Raw genomic sequence first — 25,594 nt, forward strand, 5'->3', positions numbered from 1 at the left:
CCAAGAAGGCCAGTAGCAGACTGGCTTGTGTCAGAAATAGTGCAGCCAGCAGGAGCAGGGAGGTGATCGCCCCCTCTGTAGTCAGCACTGGTGAGGCTGCACCTCGAGTGCTGTGTTGTTTTGCGCCTCTCACAATAAGAAAGGTATTGAGGCACTGGAGTGTGTCTAGAGAAGGGCAACATTGCTGTGAGGGGTCTGGAGCACAAGTGTTATGGGGAGCTGGGATAGGTCAGCCTGGAGGAGGCTCAAGGGGGACCTTATCTCTTCCTAAAACTACCAGAAGTGAGGTTGTGGTGAGGTGGAGGTCAGCCTCTGCTCCCAGGTAGCAGCAATATGATGAGAAGGAATGGCCTCACGTTGTGCTGGGGAGGTTCAAATTGGATATTAGATAAAACTTCTATCAAGGGGTGGTACTGCAGTGGCACAGGCTGCCCAGGGAGGTGGTGGAGTCGCTGACCCTGAAGGCGTTCAAGAACCGTGGACATGTGGCACTTAGGGATGTGTTTACTGGGCATGGTGGGAATGGGCTGATGACTGGAATAGGTGATCCTAGTGGTCTGTTCCTACCCTAATGGTTTTCTGATTCTATTCTTGTTCTGATGAGACTGCAAGTTAGTGCAGCAGCACCAACTGGAAAAGGGTCCTCTGGTAGTAAGGGGGAAGTTAGGAAGCCTGGGAATTCCTAGCATGTGGGATGATAGGCTTAGGGGAAAATAGAGAAGGCTAGTCAAGTAGAACAGCAAAAAGAAGGGGAGCCAGGTGGAAGAGCTTTCCTTTTCAGAAGACAGACGGATGTGAATGATTGTGTCATGTTAGCTTGTGAGTGTGAAATTGAGCTGTGCCTACCTGTAAATGCAGCCTGCATGCTGGCTTTGCTTTGGGGCCTGGCATAAGCCACCTGCCCTGCCTGGCGGGGCATCAGCCCCTTCCCTGCAGTGGATGTGGCTGTGAGCAGGGCTGCCAGTTGTTGAGAGCTGCAGAACAACAGGCTGGCTAAACACCTCTTCATCTGACTGGTTTGGCCCTGTAAACAGTCCTGCGAGAGCTGTTGGGTGCTGACATTGTATAATGACCTGGAAGAAAGGATGGATCTACATCTGATATGAGCAGGATAAAGCAATGCTTTAAGTGCTTTCTGCTATTCCAGCTTCTTCGGCAAGGTAGAAGATGAATGACAGGTGCCCAATCTTATCTTGGGAAAGGAAATCTGAAAACAAAGCTCATGAAATATTCTTCTGTCCACTAGATCCATCCAATTTACATAGCAGCTGGGGAGCGTTGTGTGGATTGTATCTCATAAAACATACTTTGTGTTTACATACACTACAAACTCTGTTCCTGTCATGTCAGTGATGCTGGTGTCATTGACAGTGAATGTTGTTTTAAATGTTTGGTGTCTCTCCAGTATTGCAGCAGTGAGGGCAGACAGACTGCTGCTAAACAATGTCATCATCAGCGTGTACCTCTAACACACTGGAGTAGTACCACCCCATCAGCAAAATTATACATCACAAATGGACCACTTATTTCTATTACCATTCAAGAAAACTCCTAAAAAATGGATCTCTGTGAAGCCTTTCATTTGCAACGCGTTAGGCTTTAAATTAAGCTCTTGGTGTGGCAGAGGAGTGTGGAAGGGCTGTAGGCACGCCTGGATAGACTAGAACAGAGAAACCCAAGTGTTTGCTGTCCTTAGTTCTGCCCACTTGCAGAGCTGTACATGAGGGCGTGCTGAGGTTACTTTGCCAATGGGTAGGGCATTCTTAGGTCAGAGTTCTGTGAGCATAAGGGTGGGAAGAAGCATGATCTCTAGCTGATTTACCAGCAGAAAGTGTCCCATTCTAATCACAGCTGTGAAAGAATTATGTCAGGTGAAGTGTAGCACAGACTGTGCTGCAGCTCAAGGAATGGGGACTGAGGGCTGTAGCAATCAGTGCCACTCTGCTTTCTGACGGGCAGGCGATGTGCTGACTGATGCAATGTGCCTTTTGTGCTGTTCTGAGCTAGGCACATTTTAACACGCAAACTGAAGCCCCGAATCGTGTTTTGCAATAAATTTGTGTATTGGTCTACTGAGAGGCAGATGTTGGAAAATTTCACCAGCGAGACTGCCAAAACTATTTGTATATTTCATAGTTCATATTGTAAACTGCTCATATGCACCCCCGTGTCATATATTAACTGACACAACTCACAAACAGTGGTGTCTAGCCAAACTGTCTTCTACAGATCTGTCTGCAGAGGTTTTAGCAACAGTACTTCCTTTAACAAAGTTGTGGTGGTATTTTCCTTCTGTGTAAGGTGTGGGGGGCTTGGTGTAAGATGATCCAATGATAGTGATTGTCTTTGAAAACGGGTATGTCTTAATCAGCAGAGGAGGGCAGACAACACGTGGAGAAGTTGAAGCCTCTCTGGAAGAAATGTGGCTGAGTAAAGTGATGTGCATGTGAAACACTCTGAAAATGGTGAATAAAACAAAAAAGAGGCAGAGGAGCAAAGGGGAGGTGAGACTGATCATATGGGGAAGGGGTTGAACAAATTTCAAAGCAAGTGGTTTCTTATGCACTAGGAATAATACTAAGTAAATCACAGAAATCCAGAACAAAATCTGTGCTGTTGTAAATACTGTTTGATGTCTGTTCTGACTTACGCTACCATGCAGATATTACTGAGGCACTGTAAGCATGAAATTCATTTTCCTTTTGTAGTTCTGAGGCACCTGTAGCTCCTGTGAGGATGTGCTGCCTCTAGGCTAGGCAATGTGTATGACAAGGAGATGTAGCTGACCAAAGGAGCTTGAACTGAGAGTCAGGTAGTGATTAGACCTGCCCCTGACTTGCTCCAAAGACAGCTGCTAATTCTGCTTGGACAAAACACTCCTTTTAGCTGAACACAGATTGCAAGAGTAGTTCTGGTTACCCGTTAATCTCAAAAAAAACTGTTTTATATTTAAAAAAAAATTCTTCAGAAAGAGCAACAAAGATGATTGCTGATCTGGGCCAGCTTCTGTACAGAAGCTGAACTAATGGCATGCTTCAGTATCAAGCAGAGATGCTCTAGAGAAATATCACGGAGGGTTATGAAGTTATCTGTGTCTGGAGGGTGACCAGTGGATGATTGCTCATTGTCTCTTTCCCAGGCATCACACTATTCACCACTGACAGAGAGGAGATAACAGGCGTTGTGGATGTGCAGTCTGACATGCCATGGCAGTGCTGTGTTTCATTGTGGAGTGTTGAGATGTTACTGAACATGGTCTTCTCTTCAAGTGAAGGCCTGAGGTGTCAAATGGAGAGGTATCAGAAAACCCATCCCAAACGGAGCTCTCTTAGGGGAAAGGAGCTGATAACTGTGGGGTCTACTACTTGATTTAGCATTCAGTAAGCAGCTGAAGGTGAAAAGGACAGCTCTGGACAGCTGCTTGGGACACAACTACAAAAGGGCACAGTGCTGCACTAAGCACTTGACTGGGCTTGCAAGTTACCCTGGTAGGTGAGGCTATCTCAGGCACTGCTGCCAGGTGAGGAGCAGGAGCCTGCAGACAGCTGGATTTTCAGTGGCACTGCATGTTATTTTTTCTGTTCAGCTGAAGTCACAGGTGCTGCAGTGCTTCTTGCTGGTAGGCTCTTGAGCTTTCGGCTGGGCACCCATCCAGCCATCCATCACTCTTGGATTTTGTCCACGGGAAACCAAATGTGATCTGAGAGTTGCCACCACAGCAGAGACATCAAACAGACACCTGGCATTTAATACAAACTGAGGCAAATTTGATCTGAAAATAGAACCAGGGCGTGCCTTGAGTGCCAGGCCTGCTATGGGGCTTCTGGCTGCTCCCTTGCGGCTGGGTCACAGCCTTGTAGGTCAGCTCCAAGCAGCAGGCAGAAACAAATGTTTGGATGTAAGTGTAGAAAAGCTGATGTGTGGCAGCTCGGAACTTCAGGTAAACTGAAAGCCAAGACAGGCTTTTTCCCCCCCCTCCACAGCGATGCGATCAAATGAGGAACAACGGAGCTCTTTTGTTCTTTGTGGCACAACTGACAGATAACGTAGGGGGAGGAGAGAGTGGCTTTGTTTTTAACTGTGAAATCCATGAAGGGCTGTGTTCTTTGTGAATTAATTAATTTGGAGAAAATGGAATGTAGTGATTTGACAAAAGATTCATTTCCACCCACTTCCCAGCTGGCTCTCTAGCATGGTTTAAACATAGACTGTCGCATTCTTAGCACTCGTGAATGTTTGGATAGAAATAACTTATGCCTTTTGGAGCCCTAAGTAGCAGCGGTGCGCCCCGTGCTGCTCACGGTAGCAGGTGGGACTCAGTGTATTACCCAGTGATGTTCTGCAGGCAGGTACAGATACATATTAAGGACAAAAGCTGTGGCAGATCATAATCATAAACTCATTAGTCTGCTAACAAGAGCTGGGAGAATAAACCTGAAATGAAAGTGTAGTTTGCTATAATGGCATGCAGCAGACACCTGCTGGCTTCCCGAGGTCATGACTTCACCTTGGGAAGTGGTGTGCCGTCTGCCCACTGATAATAAACCAGCTTAGAGACTGTCAGGATATGTAAACTCCAGATTTTCTTCCAAATAATTCAAATATTGGCAAATCTTTAATTAGATCTACCAAAGAAAGCTGTTTTGGAGTCTTCTACGTCAAGATAATGCACCTAACCCACAGCTGATCTTATCCCTTCATGAACTCAGGGTGACTGTGTCATCTGCTGCCAGTAATGCAGTGGCAGGACAACGATGTCTTTCCTCTTAATGTCACCACTATCAACAGAGCTAAGATGCCTCTAAATAGCACAAGAATGCTTAGCAATTGTCAGTCTCATGTGAAAAGTTCAAGCAGTATTTCAGGGACAGAAGGTCTTCCAACTAAAAGGAGATCAAATCTCCATGGAACAGTTGTAAAATGCTGCTGTTAGTGCCCTCAAAATGTCTTTAGCTTATTTTGCTGAAACTGCATGCTGCAGCTTATATCTGTATGACAAGAAAAGGACAAAAGTGTGCCCAGTTGGGACCCTGGGCAACTTTTCAGATCATAAATATGGCTGGGCAACAATAAAATGAGGTATTTCTTCTGAGCAATAGAAAATGCTGGAGACAAGAGCATTGGCCAGGCTGTGTGCCCATTTTGGGTGTAATTAGAAGGAATCTGAGAAATCGTGCAAGGCAGCTCTTTATTTGCAAATATTTGATACTCTGTCAAGATTATGGGACACCAGAGAAGTCCCATTTAATGTCTGCAAGTGCTTAATATAGTGTGAGCCCCAGGAAGTGCTGACCTGGGAGTTGCATGGCAGAAGACAGGTGTTTTTGAGAAGGGGAAAGACTCAGAAGGACAAGCAAGGCAAAAACTTGCGTGTCTCAGGCAGGACTGACCTACACCCGGTCAATCTAGATCTGTTCCTCTGTTCGCTACCTAAAGCAGAAAATATTTTTTTAAGATCCCTTTTGCCAGTTCTATGCTTTTGATTTTCATCTACAGTCACCCAAGAGAAATAAACTGTAAACTTCAGTACCTGGTAAGCTGGAGCTCTGCATGACCACAGCTGTCTTAAACACAGTGAATCCAGGGGAAGCCTTCAGGACTGTCAGAGTTCAACGTGCCAGCATGGCACAGTGTTTGATGTCAGGGTGCATGTGTATGTTCAGCAGTAGTTAAGGGCACGTAGACCTTGCCTGTGTCTCCTCTGGGCAATATGGAGCTGACCTGTTCCTGTTCCCCTGGGGCGCACTGAGGAGAATTTAATGATTTCTTGGTATCTGTCTGCCCTGAGGCTTATCCTCTCTGCGATACCACAGCCAGCAGTGGAGGAGGGACTAACAAACGGGAAAAGGACAAAGGAAAAACAAAATCTTCTATCACCAGCACACAAAAGACCACCTGGAACTACCACCAGGAGATCCTGTCAGTGTTAGACTGTTTTTTTTCAGGATAAATCATGCACTTGGAAGCCAGCAGAATCTGTGGAGCAGATAAATTCTTGTTCGTATAGCCTAGCAGGAGAGAGTCATATATTTCACGGAAACCACAAATACATACACTCACTGCAAGTGTGAGATGAATGAGACTTGGAGGACAGTGAAATATGCAGCCTCCAGGGGCTTGATCAGCAGCACACAGAAGGAATGTAGGCCTACCAGCTTGCCGTAGGTTTTGGAAAAGGCTCTCAGCCCTATTACAACCAGCCAGCCTGTCATCCTAAGACTGGCTTGCACACACCCACATCTAGCCTCCCACACAGCGTGCACAGGATTTCTCATAGTGGCAAGGAAAGAAGGAGCAGTCTTCCTCAGCACAGCGAAAGTTGTGCTTGTGCCAAGTACGCTGAGCTAAAGTAATATGCAAAACAAGGCTGGTGATGCATGAAATGGTTGGGCTGTGCTGGGATGGAGCTGGGGACCTTCTGCAGTCCCTTGCAGGGAGGGAGAAATGCTTCTACTTTGTTTCTATGTTTGATTTGCTTTTTTTCTTTTTTATTGTGCCAGCCAGAAAGCCATTCCTTCTTGGAAGTGTTGTTCCTTGTGAAGGAAAGCTAACTTCTCTAAGGCATCGTTCCTGATAGCATGGAAGCACAAAGCTAGCTTCTCCTAGGCCTGACATCTCAGGCAGTGCTTCATGTCCAACCTTGTTGTGCCCGAGGAGGAGGTCTGATGCTTTTCTGTTTCCTGGAAGCGGGATGCCTCACCTTCACCCACTGGGAAGGTAAAACGGCAACTATAGGTGAGCTTTATTCTAACCATGCAATGTATCTACATTCATAAAGCTGTTTTATTCATACCCATGGCTTCCAGCACTTGTCCTTTAAAATGATAATTCCAGACCAACCAAGCAACTTCCTACCGAAACAAAGTGTGTCATCGTTTTACCTTTGGCTCTGTACAAGATCTTTTGCATTTCTTCTCCTAAACCCCCCTCCCAGGACAGGCTGGGCATGGGGATGGCAGGAGCCAGCTGCTGGGATGCTCCTGGTGTGTGAGGCTTGAGAAACGCTCTATGGCGATGATACAAGAACAGACTGGTGAGTTATTTCAGCTGTGCAGTATGATGCGAAGTGCAGTCAGACCTTGGGTGATGAGCACTCCATGCTCCTCTGATGCCAAGCTCAGGCCCCCAGCAAGCCTCTGCGAACAGAGCTCGCCTTTATCTGGAGTGCCCAGCAGTTGGTAGAAAGCAGTGTGCATGCAAGGATTTGTGCCTTCGCTTGCCAGAAAGCCACAGGCCTTGGCTCAAGGTGCTGAGAAGTTATTGTTAGAAATCCTGAGTGCTGCAGCCCCTGTGAGATCTCTGCACACCGGCTGCTCTGTACCAGGCAGGAAGCTGGGAGCAGGACAGCACCCCCAACAGCAAGTGGGGCGTCGGGCTGTGCTTTGCTGGCGCAGCGGTGCCCGTCTGGCTGTGCGGCGCCGAATGCTCTGCGGAGGGCTGGCCTGCAGGAGAGGGCGCTGCGGGCCCGTGCTGCGCAGCCGGGCAGAAATGCATGCCTGCCAAGCTTGCAGACAATGTGCAGCGCAGACAATGACGGGCACAAAACAGCAGTGGGGGTTCACCTTGGAGCCCTGAGATTTCTTCCTTTGCGGGGCAACTTTACACCTAATAACCCGAAGAGGTGAGGGAAGAGTTTGTTGCTAACTACTTGTACAAAACAAGGAGACAGTGAATTTCTGAACTGTGTTTAGTGCTTGTGATGGGAAGAGAGCTCTGTTTGCCTTGGAGGGTGCTTCTGGCGGATTAATGTGCTTTAGAGTTCAGTCGCTGCTCACCAGAAAAGCTGGTGGGTTTTGGTTCACATGATCAGTTGTTTTTTCCTTCTCTTTCTGCGTCAGTTTTTCCTGCAAAATATCCAGGCCTGAAGGTTTTTGGTAGGAAAGAATGCTAGAAATGGTCCAAATCTACATCAGAAAAGGGGTATCATGTCACAGGCATTTGTTCTCTCCCATTTCCATGGAAACATGTGAGCATGGACTTTAGTTTCAGGCAGAGCAGCCTGGCAAGGTCTAGTTGACTCTCTCTGGGATGAGCTGCTGGCAGCAACACACAGAAAAGTGGCTTGGACTCGTCAGGTTTTGACAGACCAGGTATACTGGTCCTTCAGAAAAACCGTGCTTAGTATATAGCATCATAAGCGACAGATGTAAAAAAAGATTTGACTCCCAGCTCCCCCCTCTTCCCATCCTTCCCTTCCTTGTCCCACTGCCCCGTCCAGTCCTGCTGAGGAAACAGCATACACCGCAGGCTACAATTTTTAATTTCCTGGGGGTGGAGAGCACATCGTATAGCGACTGACAGGCTTTTTTGTTCTGCGTCAGTCCTTTTATTAACCCCCTGCTAGATCATTCACTCTCTCTGCTTAGCCGCCCCTGCTGCGTTAGTGATGAGAGCGTTTGTAACAGCAGGTCTGCCTTGGGAGATTATGGGGATCCCGTGGACAGGGAGCAGTGGGTTGGTCGCTGTGCGTGCACAGATTGCTAGCTGCAGCTTTGCCTCCATCTGCCCTCTCTGCTGGCCTGCATACCTTTCATTATCCCTGTAGCGACAGCAGTCGCCCGGCCGATCCCCCGGGGCAGCCCCGCGTTGTCCCATTGGTGGATTTGATGTCCCATCTGTGCAGGAAGAAGCTCGGCAGAGGCAAAAGCGTCCCTTTGTCATCCTGGGCAGTTATTTCCTTTCTCTTTTGGCTGTTGGCGGTGGTTGATTAGTCAACCTAATTTTGGGATGCTCACACAAGTTTTAATTAGCTGCAATTATTCACTTATTTCCTCCCTGCTTCCCTCCCACACCACTCAAAATTCAGAAATATCCCCCTAACACAGTGTGCCCTGCAATAATTGCCCTCCAGGCCAATCCTGAACCTTTCAATCTGCGATCAATACCTTCGTCTGTCAGCCACGATTAATTAAACGGAATCCCACTTTCAGGGCTTTGATTCATATCACCCCAGAACAGCTTACTATGTGCTATAATCCAGACGTGATTCTAATACTGGCCTCGAGTGAGAGGGAGGGGCTGCCTGATACATCAAAAACAACTTCATTACAAAGCTAAGCGATGCACGACCTCTTGTTGTAAGGCAAGTGCTAAGTAGGTGGCACCATGGTCTTCTCAAGAGCCTGGTTGCTTCAGTTTGGGGGAATAATGCAACTGAAACCAAAGGCGTGAGCTAGGGTATTACTCTGTTTGAGAAGGGGAAGTAGTGTTGGGCCCAGCACCATCACTTTGATGTCTGCACCATCTGCATGGGTGTGTTCTGCTCTGCAGAGGCTTCTTTTTTTGACCAGTGGTTGTGGTTTTGGAATTTGATCTGGTTCTGAATGGTAATTCAATATTTGAAGGCTGTTCTGAGCTTCCTGGCTCTGGTTTGTGGTGGCCCAAGCCGGAGTGTCAAAGATGCAATAATAAAATTCTTAAAAACGGTAAAGTTGTTCTACTTAAGATCCTTCTGATGCATTTAGTAATTCTCTTCTCAGGGCACACAGTGGTAAAAGTGAAGAGGGGTGTGAAGCCAAGCCATGCAATGGTGAAGCAGGGACCGGATCCAGGATTCATGGCTCCTTCCTCTTTGCTGTCTTCCTTGGACAGAAAAGGAGGTCAGATCAAAAAAGGGTAATTTGAATCTGTGTCAGGCCTTAAACCTGAGAGCCACGACCTTTTTTTGCTGATGCTGACCATGTGTCCTGACCAGACAGCATCCTCTCCTACGATTTCTGCTCTTTTGGTTTTGTTTTCTTTTTCCTTTTTTTCCCCCCAACTCTGATTCACAGGCAGGCTGTCACTACCTCTCTTTCCCTGAAACTCATCCCTTGCACCTTTACCCTCAGGACTTCAAATGGCCTCAGATCCATCTGTGAAGAGTCTGAGGGCAGCTGTTGTTATCCAGAAAGGGCAGGCATCTCAGCAAATCTTCAGGTGATAAGAGATGATGATTTCTGGCTTCCAGCCCCCTGGTAGAAAACAGGGTTGATGATGATGCAGAGTCATGACCCCAGGACCGGGAGCAGCAAATGCTTGAGCTCTCCAGCAGTCCTCAGTGCCCAGTTTCATCTGTCTGACTATCTGGGGGTTTCCAGGATGTTCTGCAGCTTCCAAATGATAGATGTGTTTTGTTTCGTGCCCTCGTAGCACAAGTGACTTTTGAATCATTCCTCAAGAAGAATGCAAGGCTGTGCAGGTCAGCTGGATCCGTGCTGTATGATAGAGGAGAGTGCAGTGTTTGTACAGCACAAGCAGGAGCTTGTTCGCAGCACTGGAAGTGTTTGGCTTGTCCTGCCTCGCAGAATTTACACCTCAGTGGTACGTAACGGGCAGAGGAAACAGCAGGAACACAAAGCACACAGTGGGCTGGTCACTGAGTTTGCCTCGCTGACAGAGCTCACAGAATTTCACAATTGTTTAGCAGAGTGGAAAAGCCAATGTGTGAAACTTGCAAAATAATTTGTTGGGAGTTTGTTGCGCCGTTATTGCCTTTTGCTGACGATTGGAATGGTAGCTGGGCTGTTACATTGCCTGCGCTTTAAGCTTCGGTTTGTAAATAGCAAAATCTCTGTGAACGGAATGATTTTAGGTTCATGCAAGCAAAAAAAATGCCAATTTCTCTGCTACCCCCCTAGGAAAATAGAGCAATGGGATTTAATAGAGCAATAAATACACAGAGCCTTTGTGGGTGAAAACTGTTAGCCTTAGGTTCATTGGAAGACACAGGAACAAAGGCCACTTTGCTTTCGTCAGCCACTTGAAGAGTACAGACCCCCCATCACACTCACAGGGTGAGAGGCTCTGCTGGTAAAGCTTTATTGCCAGTATAAAATGAAATTGTCCACAAAATATAGAAGAGAAAATTCGTATCTGTGCATTTGAGTGCTGTGCCTGGTATGACATCACTGTTAGCCAATCAGCAAGCTCCCTTTGTGTCTGGCTTTCTAATAAAAGCCACTTCATCAGAGTAATTTGCAATAGTAATTTATTCACCTTCTAGGAATGACACCACCTGACTCTTAACAGGCAGAGAGAGCATGCAGGGATCTTAAGGGCTAGGTGCTGCAGCTATGCCCTGGACAAGTATATCTTTAACACCAACGTGCTTAGAGTTGTGCTCGGGTTACAGTTAATATGATTACTTGTATTAATTAACTGCCCTGCGGTTGGGCACTCCTAAACATCCTCAGCACTGCAGAGGAAAATGTCACTGTGGCAGTGGGAGAGGGGAGTAGCAGTGTGGCCATGTAGCTGGTCTCAGCACGCTAGGGCAGGGTGTGATGGCTTCCCCATGCTTTGCAGGGATGTATGGAACAAGGTGCTGTTTTGATGAATTTGGCCATTTTGAATTTCAGATTTGCTTGAATGAAGGACAGGGAACTCTGAAGTAAAGTCATGGAAAGAGAGAGGGCATCAAAGTGTTGTGTACAGCTCACTTGCCTGGTACTAAGCAGGGAAGGATCTGGAATGCCAGAGTGATGTGGATATGGCCTCGGGCTGCTTTGTGAAGAGAAACCTTCTTTCCAGGCTGTGATATCCCATAGGTCTTCTGTGATATGAAATGTGGCAGTCCGGTATTATATGCAGTGAGTAATAGCCCTGTGAGCATGTGTAGGCATGGAGATGCTGAGGCATGACGGCAGGCAGCTCTAAAAAGAAGTCCCTGAGTCATAAAAAAAACATTGCTTAGAGTGAGGTCCTGGAGAGCAATGGGGCTGAGTCTGTGTTCTGCAGGTGTAAATTACCCTTGCCAGGCTCTGCATAGGCAGTGCAGTGCACAAAGGCACAGAATAGGCACCAAAACGTGAAGACAACCAGAATAAGAGATCACTTCTGCTCTGAATAATTTGCTTTATTGCACAGTGAGAGAAAGCAGCAGAGCTGAGAACAGCGAGCAGATGCCCTGAGTCAGTCCAAGAAATGCACCAACCTAACCATGGGCACACTGGTAATGGAGATGTCAATTGGGAATGCAGCTGGGCTAAACACCAACAGCTGGTTGGTGGCAGAGCGATGGGGTGTTGTCACAGCAGCTCTGCTTTCTGGTAGAGCTGGCAGCACTGCTGCCTCAGGGTCACCAGCGATTGGTTTTGAAATTAAAAAACAAAATCCAAATAATTCAACTAGCGGAATTAATTTGCTCTATAAATCTTTTTGCAAGCATATTAAAGTGGGCTTTTTGTCGGGAGCTTCTCCAGTTTACCCTCACCCTGTGTGCAGCATTGATCCTGGAGAGCAGGACAGCTGCACATGATGAATAACCTACCTCTCACTATTCCTTAATGAAGTGTTTAGCCAACAGTCCATACTACTCTGATGGGTTCTATTATGATTCAGTTTGGAGGAGCCACTTAAGGAGGCACAGCCTTGTTAGCTTCATGGAAAGCTAACGAAGACCAGATCCTGTGTCTGTGTGAGTGCTGGAGAAGCGGGGAGTGCAAGGAACTGCAGGCAGTAAATGTCTGCAGGGGTGAGTATGTATTCCCCTTGGATTCCTAAGGAAATCTACCAAATATGCTTTTCAGTCTCTCACTGGGGTTGGAATGTTTCTTCAGGTGTTTCTAAAACAAACAGGGCCATCTAAAACAAACGGGAAACCGTGGCTGCAGCTCACGCGTGGGCACAGCGGATGGCAATGAGGAGGATCTATTCCTATGCCACGAGATGCCCTCAAACCTGCTCAGATCTGTGCTACAGCCAACATGATGAGTACTGGCACTTCTGAGCACTGCACAGCTCCCCTGCTCAGCCAGCCCTCAGCTCATCTTCCCATGCTGTACAGTGGCACTGGGATTTCAGGAAGGGCTTTGCTGTTTGGATCTTGCTCATTTGGTGGGTTGAGTTGCATTCATCCTGTTTAAAACAGTGATCTGGGCTGGACAAGTAAAGTGGAGGTAACTAGGGAGAGAGGAGGGCTGTGGTATTGTGTCTGTAGGACTGTTTTAAGTGTTGTTTATTGATTTACTTTGAAAATATGTCCTCTGTCTCATCTGAGTGCAATGAAAGGTGACAGGACTCCAGAGCAGAAGAGTTTATAACATATGTTCTAAGAATTGCTTGTCATACCTGAAGGGAAAATGGAAGGGTAACATAAACACGCACAAAGCTTTAGGATAATGGCTATCACTGTGGAAAGACAGCAGTTTCAGGGTCTGGAATGATCTGATGAAGTCTTGTAATGAGAATTTGGACAAAAATATGTTATACAGCCCTGATTCTCTTTGTAAATGAAGCTTCATAGGAGGATCTCAGAATTTCTGTAGCCAGTAAGCAGGCAATTTTTTAGAGGGTGGGCCTTGTTGTCCTTACTGTCCTGCTGCTCCTCTTGGAACCTGGCTTCCAAATAACCTCTGCTGCTCAACCCTGAAACCAGCTCAGCACAGAGTACCTGTCAGTCAGGGAGGATTGATGTATGAGGAGTTTACATTTACTGTCTTGTAGTGCTGGAAGAGAGGCAATCACTTCTTGGCATAGCTCATTTATGAATGAAGGCTGCGTAACATCTTGCTTCCATCAGGATTTGAGCCTTAAAAGCAGTTTGCCTTTGCTGTGCACATGCAGGCAGAGACAGAATAATGTCTAGACCACTTACTTAAGTGGTTAAGTGCCTCACCCGCTCTTCCCTGTTGCTTTGGTCAGGCATTTCCAGGCACTAAAATATCTGACTCTTTATTGTCCTCAGATCAGGCAGCAGCAAAGTTGCCTCCACCTGGTTTAAGTGCCAGAATAGGTCCCGTTAATACAACCCCACTGGTACATTCCCAGTGCCCCTTTCCTCTCCCTCTGGCATGCAAGACTTAAGGAGTGTCTCTACGCAGCTAGGAATGGATCCTCTTTTTTCACAGTCTCTTTGTAGTGTTCAGCTCTCAAGGCAACTACATAAAACCCCACATCCCTCTGTAAATTGCATGAATCCCTTCATGACAAATTGGATGCTGTTGCCAGTGACAAGTTAGCCTGGCTGTTCTCTGCATGCTGTCCATGCTTTCCAGCCAGCAGTCTCAGGTAAATGGGCAATTTCAGAACGCAGTGTCTGGCCAGCTGGCTGCATAGTCTAGGGTCAGGTGTGATTTTCAGGATCCCACTGTTCCAGCCCCTGCACGTCACAGACATTACCCCTGCTTCTTCCAGCATCTGGGTAGCAGCTGAGGCATGTTGGACAGACACAGTTGCCCAGCACAACTCCCTGCCAGCTATAGCTGTGATGTTGTCTTTTCCAGGCTATGGCCACCACCAATGTGTTTTCCTCTGTTTGGGTGTGGTAGTGATCCTGTAACTCTCCCTGGGAGGGCTTCGTTGCCCTTTCCTCTAGTGTAGCTGTCGAGCTCAAACAAGGATATGACCTCTTATTCTGGAAGGTTGCTCTTCTCCATGGGACACCTGACTCCCCTGTGCCTGCCCTGCTCAAGTTTTCTGCATCATATTAACTGCATCAGTGGACAAGGGGAGAGCCACTGATGCCACCTGTCTGGACTTCAGTAAGGCCTTTGACACAGTCTACCACCACATCTTTTTCTCCATATGGGGAAGGTAAAGATTTAACGTGTGGATTGTTTGATGGATTAGAAACTGGTTGCGAGATTGTACCCAGGGAGTGGTGGTCAATGGCTCAATGACTATGTGGGGATCAGGGACGAGTGGTATCCCTCAGGGGTCAGTCCTGGAACAGACTCTTTAGCAGGGTCTGTTGTGATAGAACAAGGGAAAATGGTTACAAACTACAAGAGGGAAGATTTAGATTGGGTGTAAGGAAGTTTTTTACACTAAGGCTGGTGAGGCCCTGGCACAGGTTGCCCAGAGAGGCAGTGGGTGCCTCATCCCTGCAGACATTCAAGGTCAGGCTGGACCAGGCTCTGAGCACCTGATGGAGCTGTAGACGTCCCTGTTGATTGCAGGGGAGTTGGACTAGATGACCTTTAAGGGCCCCTTCCAACTCAAATGATTCTGTAATTCTATGATTGCAGTTCTTCACCTGCTCCATCACTCTCCATTCTCCCAGCCTTTCTCTTTTCCTCCTCTGCGTTCCCTCTGGGTGACCTTATTTACACATTTTGCATATGTAATGTTCTGCTGATGACTCAGAATGATCACTTTGCTCCCTGCCTGTCCTGTGCTGTCCAAATTAATTCACTCTGTCTTTCTGACAGCACTTTGTGGATACCCACCTACTGGCTTCAGCTCAACACAATCAATGCAGAGTTTTTAATCTTCTCTTGCTTTCTCTTCTCTCCTACCTTCCTTGACGTTTCTGAGCTTTCCTACCATCCTCCCGACACCTGGCTCCTCTCTGACTTGGCATCCCTCTAAACAGCAGGGCCCTGCCAAAAACTAGCCAGTCCTTCCTGCAGAATATTTCCAAGATCCAGCTCCTCCTCCCTGTCTACCTGAAATCCTCTAGAGCGCCCAGGTTTTCTGAGCAGTCAGATGACTGCCAAGCCTCCCTGTTCCCTCTTAAAAACTCTATCATGCTACATTGCTACCAGCAGCAACATACTTGATGTCTACTGCTGTTATCCAGCATTTGCCTTCATGACTATTAGTGCTCCTTAGCTTGTGTATGGCTTTTTGTTGCATTTAAATGTGTCCTTGGGACGTATATACACTGCTGAGCATGGGACTCTCCCTTGGTGGCATTCTTTCAGCGTGCTTAGCAAGATGAGACCATGGCTTGTGTTTGCTCCTGTGATAGAGCCTGTAATGAGGGTGCAAAGGCATATTACTTGGAAACCTAAATTATTAAGACTTGTTATTTGAGTTTCTGGGAACAGTGAATGTAATACTGGTTTTAGTGCTTGCAAATATTGTTTGTAAGCTTCCATTTCCCAGGCACGTTACAGTTGTGTTGCCTCTGTCAAATGCAGCAACTTTGGTTCTCCTCCCACAGATTTTCTGGGCATGTAAATGACCTAAGATAGATACACTGTCATTTTCTCATGCTGTGATTTTACTTACACCCCCTCTGTGGTACATGACAATAAAATTACCCTTCTTGTTCCTTTCCCACAGACAATCTTCCAGGCTTGTCAGTCAGCATCACGTGCACAGTTCTCCTTCAACTGCATTTGGGACCAGGGGGGTGATTTGGGACAGTCTGTTGTTCTGTGATTCACCTTTCTTTACCTTTAGGTGAAGAATTGTGGTTTCCATGCTGTTTCCTCTGGTCCCTGAATGTTTCTTCGATCACAGATTGACTCGTCAGCTTTTGGAATTAGTTACCTTGTAGGATTTGCCTGTTATCCTAGTGATGCTGTTTTCTGACAAGTTCCTCACTTTACAGGCTCCCAACTCATGATTAACAGCTAGTTCAGATGGACTGTGTCTGTGCTGTTGTCACAGATTTCCTCTTTCTCACCTGTATTTAAGTGCTACTTGGATCTGAAATGCTTTTCAGCTTCTCTGCCACTGTCTTCTGTCACCTGACCTTTCATGTTTTCACTTTAATATAAGAAAGATTTCAATATTGGATCCACTTCTCTCATTTTTGTCCCCACTGACCCTTCTGCACGACATACAAGCAGACCTGCACCAGCAATAATTCAGCAGAGAGCCTGCAAGTGCCTGCTGCACTCACCAGCGCTTGTTAACAAGGCTCCTGCCTTGAAAATACAAACAACAGAGCTGTGATATGCCAGCAAGGTCTATGTCAAATAAAGCCCTTATGCTTTCTCATATTCCTCCCCCAATGACTTTATATATAAAAGTGTTTGCTCTCGGGGCTGAGTTTGAGCCAGTCAAGCCAGGATTAGAATTGCTCCCAGGCAGTAAGCATTTTAATCAAATGTCTTTCCTTTTACTGCTTATTATGCAGCATGTACTGACACCAGAGGAAACGGGAGCCAAGTATCAGAGTGGACTGACAGCTGCAAGCCAGCTGGCATGTTCTTCTTCCCAGTGCAGACACTAATGGTGGGATGCTCCTGAGTGATGTCACTAGAGTATGGAACTGCCCGAGGACTCCTTATCTGTAAGAAAACCATGCATCGTGCAAAGTGATGTGGCTAACGAGTGGTGGTGGGTGGCAGTTACTGAGCATTTCAGTATGTTTCATGGATATGTCAGTTCAGCCTCAAGGAGGGCTTTTAGAAAAGAGACAAGCAAGGTGCAGTAACGGTGATTTTCAACTCTTGGGCTGTGAGGGACTTCTGTAGAGAGTTTTTTTTTTTTTTTTTCTGTGGGCTCAACTGTACTGTGTAGGGCACTGCAGTCTACATCAGGGAGCTTTTCAGAGGCCTGAAAACTTTGAGCATCTGAGCAGACTTCAGAGAGAGGGAAGGGAGAGCGGCTGCGGACTGCAGAGGACGGTAAACTGTGAAGAAAAAAACCTGCTGATCACATGTAACAGCTCTCCTTGCACTGCCTTCAGCAGAGAAATGACGCTTCAGGTTTATTTTCTAGATAAATGACCCAGCATGAGTTCTGGAGCTTGGTGTTCCACATGCTTCCCACGTCTTGCTCTCTAGAAGAGAGAGAGAAGCACTAATGGAGCAGTACACTGAATGCCAGGCTTGCTCTCAAAGCAGTAGCCAAAGGAGATCACTGTCAGCAGCTCTCAGACTGAGCCTTCCAGCCAGTCATGTTGGGGTGTAAAAGGAACGATGACCTCTGCTTTCACTTTGGAAGCAGAATGTCCAACTGAAAACTTTAAGGAGCAAACTCACAGACCTTTGCAAGGAGTTGCTGTACTCTTCATCCCAGGTCTGGCAGGTGGATCGAAGCTAATTCTTCAGATATCCACTGTGTGCTGAAGAAAGGAAACTCAACCTCATCTTCTGCCTCCACATTCACAAAGGAAACAACTTCCATTTTCTGTAACAATTTCAGTATTTCAGTGTCAGTAGTGAATGACCTCCAGATATTTCAAGAACTGCGACGACCATCTATGAGAGGGAACTTTGCCTTTGCCTTATCTTCTAGGCTTGCATAAGCTCGTTACTGGCACATACAGCAGCACTGATGTTACCTGGGGGTTAGGAAGGTAAAGCTTTCCTAGCTCCTTCTCCTGCCTGAATTCTGGGCAAATGGGGCTCGCAAGTGTCTATTTATACAAGCAGAAAATGTCATTATTCTGTCCAATTATAATTCCAAACTTAAAAATTAATTGAGGTAGGTATTAAATTAAACAGGTTTTGCTTGAGTAAATATTTTCCATTGTGGAGCCTAATCTATTCATTTAATAATCTAAAGCAATTTTATTAATTTTTTTTTTTGTTTGCAGCAAAAAAAAAAGTCTGTTCCATTAGGAACTGTCACTGGCTTAAGAGGATTTTACTCCCTTTTTATGGTTTGACTCAAAGAAAATTTATTCCTGCAGTAGGTTTAATGATTCTTAGCCAGTGTTGTCTTCCCAGCTGCAATTGGTCTGTAATAAAAAAAAAAAAAAAAAAGGCTTTTGTTAGACATGCACATTCTTGGCTGCCAATAATGATTAATATTTCCCCCTACAAGATCATCTTATTACTTGGGTTTGACTTAGAAGCTGCTGTTCCCTCTGGAGCTTGCTAAGGGTTTTCTCCCAGAGTGGCTCTGATGCAGCACAGGTGTGACCTGCAACGCCTTTCTTTGTAGTCCATCTTTGCCCCTTAATTGCTGATCTGTGGCACTATGTTTTCTAGGGTTCTCTGCACAGGAATGCTATTTTGGGATGATGAAGAATTATTTGCAAGAGGAATTTCTGAAGAATTCTGTATGAGGAGGGGCACTCAGAGATCCCAGTGGAGAGGACTGTCTAGACAGCTTGGTGAGCAGAAGAGGGGATGTAGGGCTGACTCTGACTCCTCTCCAATCTTGGGCAAGTCACAGAGGGCTCTGACACCCACTCTAATAAAGAGCAAATAGTGGTAGCAAGCTAAGACACTGCAGTTAGAAGCCCTTTGCTGCAGGGCTCCATCCCTGCAGTGGTTGGAAGGAAGGACTGCATCCCAGCTGTCCTCCACCTCCATGTGGCGTCTCCTGTTAATCCTGTGTCTGTCCCCTCTCAATGCATGGGCAGTAATGGGTATATCCAAGCTCAGAGGTGTGGGAGGAGGCTGGAAGAATAGGGCTGGGCTAGGTGGATGTTTTTATGAAGTGTTACAGCAGATGATTTTGGGGCATTGCCAAACATATGGGACTGGAGCTTCATGCTGAGAAAGTTTGCGTTCTAATTCTTGTCTATTTTGGCAGTGCTGTAATGGTTCATAGTAATAAAAACCCTGGGAACAGGAAGGGACAAGATGCTTAGCCGATTTAAGAGAGACCTTTGCCATTAGCAGAACATACATGCTTTCAGGTGAGCTTGTCACATCAGGCCTAAATGAATTTGTGATTCATGGACTTGCTAGGCTCTCTCTGCCTTTGTCAGGCAGATCTTTTGGACAATATGATGACACCAGAGATTTTGCATAAAGGAATCTCTTCCCACTTCCTGTTCTCTGAAAGGCAGCTAATTTCAGGACAGAACCTGGCAGCTGATTGTAGGAAAAGAAGTGATCATCAGTACCAGCAATTAAAATTGAAGTGGAAAATGAATGAGACGCTTGGACTAGCATCTGGAGTTCCTTTAGAAAGCAATTGCAATCTGACACAAGTTATAACAGTATTGTTAAGCTTGCTAGTGTTGGTTGATGGATACCCCTGCCCTGCAATTTTTGTTTAGATAACAGAAAGAGCTGTGTCTCTGAAATCCAAGGAGATAAGGAAAGTCTGCCAAGTCTTTGTACCAAGGAAATAGGAGATTCTGCTTGGAATTGGTTAGTGAATATGTAACATACTTCTGGGAAACTTCTGCATGTGTACCATACCTCTTGGAAAACTTCTGCATATGTTACGTGAGATAACTCAAGATCTTTTGTGAAGGCATGATAGGAGGATTACCCCCATGTATCCAGCACTGATATTAAACACTGTCTGCTTTCTAACACTCCAGCTTGAGTCTTAGAGAGTTTCCTGATCAACTATGGTACCAAAACAATCATGAGTGGTCAGGGCTGTTGTTTTACATCCATCAGAGCCCTGCTGCATAGCAAAGAAAGGATTCCTTTTCAACAGTGGCTGTCAGCACGAAGAGCTGCAGAAGTGGTGCTAATGCAGCCTCACACTAAGCCCAGACAAAGACAAACTACGTTCAGCATCATTTCAGAATCCAAGGTTAAACCTCGGGCTGGTCCAAGCAGGTTTTATGAGCAGCCCTCGCATAACAAACCTGTGTGGGTGCAGAGGGGGAGCGTAAGTGCTTTTTGGAAAGGAGAATTGCTTCACTTTCCAATTTCTAAAGGCTCACAATAAATCACAGCCTGAGCACTCAAAAACAGAAACCCGATGGCTTTTCTGCTCATCTTGTAGTGAAATAATGGGTGCTGAGGTGAGAAGGCGTCACTGTGGGAGACTCTGAGTCATCCGGAAGGAAGCAGGAAGACTCTAGCTTGAATTTCAAACAGTCTGCCAACCTCCAAAGTGGGTGAACCAAGGCTTAGGGAGCACTGGCAGAACCCTACGGGCTAATGCTGCTTCGAAAGGACCTGAATCTGAAGGTCTTCTCACTGCAACTGAGCTGTGCGTGGGTCAGGCAAAACTATTTGCAAAACTTCAGTCAGATTCAGCTTGGCAGGAGGGTTTGTTACACAGAAGGGACACACTTGGACCTGGCAGGACTGAGAGGTGCATCCTGGTTACACAGTTGAGAGTAGGTGTAGATGGCCATTGTTTAGAATCATAGAATTTTGAGTTGGGAGGGACCCTTCCAACTAATGGTTGGTTTGGTCATCTAATCCAACTCCCTTGCAATGAACAGGGGCATCTACAGCTAGATCAGGTTTATCCACTGCTTTTGTGAGCCAAGTGATTCCTGTGCCCCTCTTCAGTTGCTCTTCAGCACCAGCTGGGTGAGTATGCCCACTTTTCTTTCTTTTTTAACATAAGTTGGATATCAGGAAAAACTTCTTCGCTGAAAGGGTTGTTAAGCACTGGAATAGGCCCCCCAGGGAGGTGGTTGAGTCACCATCCCTGGAAGTGTTTAAAAACCATTTGGATGTGGTGCTCAGGGACATGATTTAGCAGAGGGTTGTTAGAGTTAGGGTGTATGGTTAGGTTGCGGTTGGACTTGATGGTCTTTAAGGTCTTTTCCAACCTAAGCAATTCTATGATTCAATGATTGCACCTGTATTCCTTTCCCGTTCCTCAATGAGTGTAACCATATCATATATGGAGAATATGTTTTCATGTTCTTGCTGTTCCAGCACATTACCCGTCCTCACATACACCCCTCCGATGCTATTTCTGGGCTCAGTACTTTACACCTTCATTGACAGATGCCCATATTTTCTCACGTCCTTTTCAGCTGTTCAGGTAACTTAACAAACATTTTCTACTGCACAAGGGTCTGTGAGTGCAAGGCATATTGTGAGAGGCACTGGGAAAGGATATCTTTTACTTTTAACCCTTCTCTTTCTTCCACCGAAGCCTTTCTTGTCATGGAGTCAGCCCTTGGACTGCCTTGGGCCCACTGTTGTCCTGGGGAGATATGGTGGATGCGATCACGGGTGCTTCAGCCGAGCTCACCGCACTGTGCTGACGCATTGCCGTGCACAGACATTTGAAAGAGGTTTGTGTGGACAGGAAGTGGGGCAGATTAGAGGCACACTGAAGCTTTTATTTTATGCCAGGACTTCAAAATGTTCTTGCTAGTATTTCTGAGGTCCCATTTCTAGCCACTTTCTACATGTGTATAATAGAACAGGAGACCAGCCGTACTGCCCTTGTGAGCCACATATCGAGTTTTCATGGGGTGAGAGTCACAAGACACTTCGTGTGTACCAGAGAGCCGATGGGCTCCAGGGGACGGGCAGGACAGGCTCCTTCAGGTCTGCTTCCTATGACAGCTGGGAGGCAGCTCACCCAGCACCCCCTGACCAGCTCTGCCACCCCACACAGTGCTCTAGAGCCTGAGCTGGCTCTTCCTGGTGCCTGCGTCTGTTCTAGCTGTCCCAGCCATACCACTTAGAGCCCTACCATACCAGCCCCACCTGAGCTTGTTGAGCGTGTGCGCACAGAGGTAGCCAGAGATCCTGGCAGGCTAGGAGAGTGAGTGGTGTGGGATTTTGCTGCCTCTTCTGTCCCCCCCCATACATTTGCACCCTTTCCAGACATGCATCAGTTCCACTCCCACAGGAGCACTGGGAAGAACATGCTCCAGCTGCTGTTCCTCCATGGTTTCTCCCCAGCAATGTAAACAGTTTACAGGGGACTTTGTAAACAGCAGATTTGTTTAGGATATTGTCTGCATTCCCTCCTCAGTGTTCCCTTATTCTGCAGCATAGAGCAAACATCGAGCTGCCGGTTGTAGGTCTGCATCTCACATAATCAGAGGGAAAGATGCTGGTGACCAAGAGGAAGAAGCAGTATATGCTCCTGCAGTCTGTGAGCCTACTGGGTTTGGGGGATCCCTCCAGGGTCCCTTGTACATGTTGCTGTATCCAACAGAGGAAAGTCAGCATGGGTTGAGGCTGCTGCTGAGCCCTTTCCAGGACATGATTGCATGAGAGAACAGAGTTTATCTGTGTGGAGAGCTTGCTTATGCTGTGCCCAAGGCACTGGGAGACTGATGAGAAATCCTCAAAGACACTGAGGTTCTTCATTTCCTATTTGAGAGTCTCAGAAAGTCGCTGACTCCCTGGGGAAGCTGGTTATCCACCCAGGAAGTAAGGATGTTAGATCTACATGGCCTTCGTCCCGTGGGAGTAACATCTGAAGATCAGCTGTCCACAAGGGGGTTCTGCCCATGCTCATCAGTAGATCAGCTTCTCTCCACTACCCCTTGACCTTTGTAAAGAAGCAGAGAATGGAGAGAGCAATTCTACTTGGGTTCTGCTTCTGCCACGGGAGCTTTGTCAGATCTGGTCTATATAACTATTAAACCTCATATGCGCTCACTGAACATGAACAGTTGCAGAGGTGGATGGGGGACGCTCAAGATAGAGGCTGACATGCCAAGAAAATGATTTATCAGCAAACAGACATGTTTAGAAGCAATCGGGCAGCTGGGTGAATGAGGGGCAATCCTCAAGCACCCAAATGTCTGAAGGGTGAGTCCACCCTTCCTTCTGCTAGTAAAACATTACTTCTGCAGAGTGGCTGGGGGAGGTAGGTGCCCAAACAGGTGAGCATGGGAGGGCCTGACTTTCAGGAAGCATCTAGGGATGGTCAACAGACAAGGAAGGAACATACTTTGAATGTTACAGTGTGCATATTGTCTGTTGTTTGATTTTCTGCTGTCGTACTTAGGCCTGAGCAGCCTCCTCTGTTAGCGTGACCATGTGAGAAGCTGTTTGACCCACTGTGGCAATGTCCACATGTTCATCGTTATTGGGAAGACAAGGCCAGCCAGTTCTTCCAGATGAATGTGCTGCTTCTTCTTTCAGAAGCATGATGTACAGCACGGACTCAGCTTGGCCATGGAACAATCGTGAGGGATGACTTTTGGATGTCCCTGGATTTTTTACATACCACATTAAAACCCTGTTTTCCTTTGGAGGATGTTGGATAGTTGAGCTCTATCCAGCAGAATCTTCTTGGCTTTCTGGTGAGCTTCAACTCTAAATATTTGAACAAAAAAGGTCTCGTCTTAGCCTTAGCAAAATTTAATCCTTCTGTACATAATGAAATCTGGCTTAAGTCACAAGTGAAAGTGAGAGTGATAGTTTCAGGTGTTTCCCTGTGGGTGTTTGCCCACACCAGCACGGAAACCAGTGTGTAACTCATCACAGGTGGCAGCTTGCTCATCAGGAAGGGGCTGAAGGGAAACTGCTTGGCCGAGCTTAATGTACTCCTGAACGGGAAAACAGGAGGGCTTCAGGTCATGATGGATGAAGTGAGACAGAAGGTGGAAGGCACAGCGCTGTCAGGAGAGTAGCCAATTCTCACCTCTTTCTGTTTCCTCACAGTTTCTGTAGTTTGCCTGTAGCTTGACACCAGTTTTGCTTTAAACCTCAAAGCTCAAGCAGATTGTCATCCCTGCCATAGGTAAAATCTTCCTCTGTTCAGTTTGCTTGTCTGCTTCATTCCCTCTTGAGTGGACAGTGCGACGTTATAGGAAGGGTTCTGTTCAGTTCTTTTGTCCCTCGAGCCCTCACTTTGGTCATACAGAAGGGTGAGGAGCAGGAGAGCAGGAAGCTCTGCCTTCCTCCCACCCTATCTGCCCAATGTTTTCCAGGAGAACTCCACTGCAACCCAATTTAGGGACACTGAACTCCGAGAGGGCAGAGCTGAGTCTGAGGGGTAGGAGAGGAGTGCAGATTACTGGGGAGAGGCTGAGCAGATCTGTGGAAGGAAACAAGTGGAAGACCAAAGCAGAAGAAAGAAGAGGGAGAACAAAATGTACGTGGAGGTTGTGAGGCATTTGGCTGTGAGGAGAATGCTTCCGCAGCCCTGAAGGACCACCCAGGACTTGTACACAAAGGAGCTGAGAGGAGGCACAGGGGTCCAGTGCTGCCAGGCAGACCCAAGTGTGCAACGTGATCCTCATAAAAACAAATTTCTTACATGAGAAATCTGAGGGGGCTGGGGTTTCTTGGGGCCAGCAGCACTGGTGGTGCAGGAGGTGAGCTGAGAAACAGGTCAGGAACGAGGGGCAGAGCAGCTGCCAGGGCAGCAGGTCAGGACTAGGGCACGGTAGAAAGTCTCTGCAGTTCTGCACAGAGAATATGTTTAAAGCATTGATGTTTCCAGATGATCATGGAACTGACAGCTGCCTCCTGCAGCAGTCAAGGGCCTTGAAATCCCACCTTCCTTTACGATAAGCAGGTGCCTTGCTTAGATGTCTTGAGTGAAAACATCTGGAAGCCCCCAGCCTTCACCCCAAATTCACCCTGCTCGTGACACCCAAGCAGACAGGTTTGTTCCTCCTATATGCAGCCCCTCTGCCAAAGGCACTGAGTGCAGGCCATGCTCCTTTGTTTTGGCCTGGGCTGAACTGTGTGTGGAACCCATCCGGAAGAGAGCTGTGCATCCATGGTCCAGTCACACCCCAGTGCCTGTTAGAGGCCTTGGATTTGGCACAGGGACCAACTCCTGCTGTGCCTTGTGCGCCTGCCATTCCTCTGGTGGAGGAGGCAGGTGAAAGTGATCAGCAAAACCTTTAGAGATCCACATGTCTTCCATCCCAGTTTCAGTGCTGCAGCAGTAGGAGATCCCCAACTCTCAAACTGCAGAGAGGACAGAGTAAGACTAAGTAAAACTGAAGGACAGTGCCAAAAAGCATTGCCTTTGTGTCAAAGCAGTACCCCCACTTGTAAACTACTGCTGCCAGGTCACAGAGCCACCTCTGGCCCAATGATGCTTTCTGCCTTGTCTCTGAGAACTAACTCTACCAATCCTTTTGTCACAGGGCCACCAGTGAGGTAGTGTGTCTTGTGACCAAAACAGCGCCTGTACAGCTGAGCCCTGCATTGCTTCCAGGTCCTTTGACTTTGGCATGACGAGTGATTCTGAAGGTAGGGTTGAGATGGCAAGTGCTATCGAATTAATAGGGAAGATGATTGCTAATAAACTGGGCGTGATAATACTTGGCAGGATGGGAAGGGCTGATGAATGTTTGCTGAGCCACTTCAACCTCTGAGAGTGCCTGGAGTGCTGTTAG

At 46.9% G+C, this 25,594-nt stretch overlaps 1 protein-coding gene across 24 annotated transcripts in view; it reads left to right on the forward strand.

Moving 5' to 3' along the window:
- NEO1 (neogenin 1) overlaps positions 1 to 25,594 on the forward strand; it is a 279,790-nt gene that overhangs the window by 4,728 nt on the left and 249,468 nt on the right. For 19 of the 24 annotated variants that reach the window (XM_040706582.2, XM_046898900.1, XM_046898908.1 and 16 more), the window contains exons 3-4: positions 18,597 to 18,721; positions 25,343 to 25,448. The exons of 4 other annotated variants lie outside the window; for them this stretch is intronic. The gene's annotated coding sequence lies outside the window, so the exon portion shown is untranslated. The remainder of the gene's footprint in view (positions 1 to 18,596; positions 18,722 to 25,342; positions 25,449 to 25,594) is intronic. One more of the 24 variants, XM_046898895.1, reaches the window with a different exon arrangement.

This window comes from Gallus gallus, chromosome 10, assembly GCF_016699485.2.
Source record: "Gallus gallus isolate bGalGal1 chromosome 10, bGalGal1.mat.broiler.GRCg7b, whole genome shotgun sequence".
Lineage (NCBI taxonomy): Eukaryota > Metazoa > Chordata > Aves > Galliformes > Phasianidae > Gallus > Gallus gallus.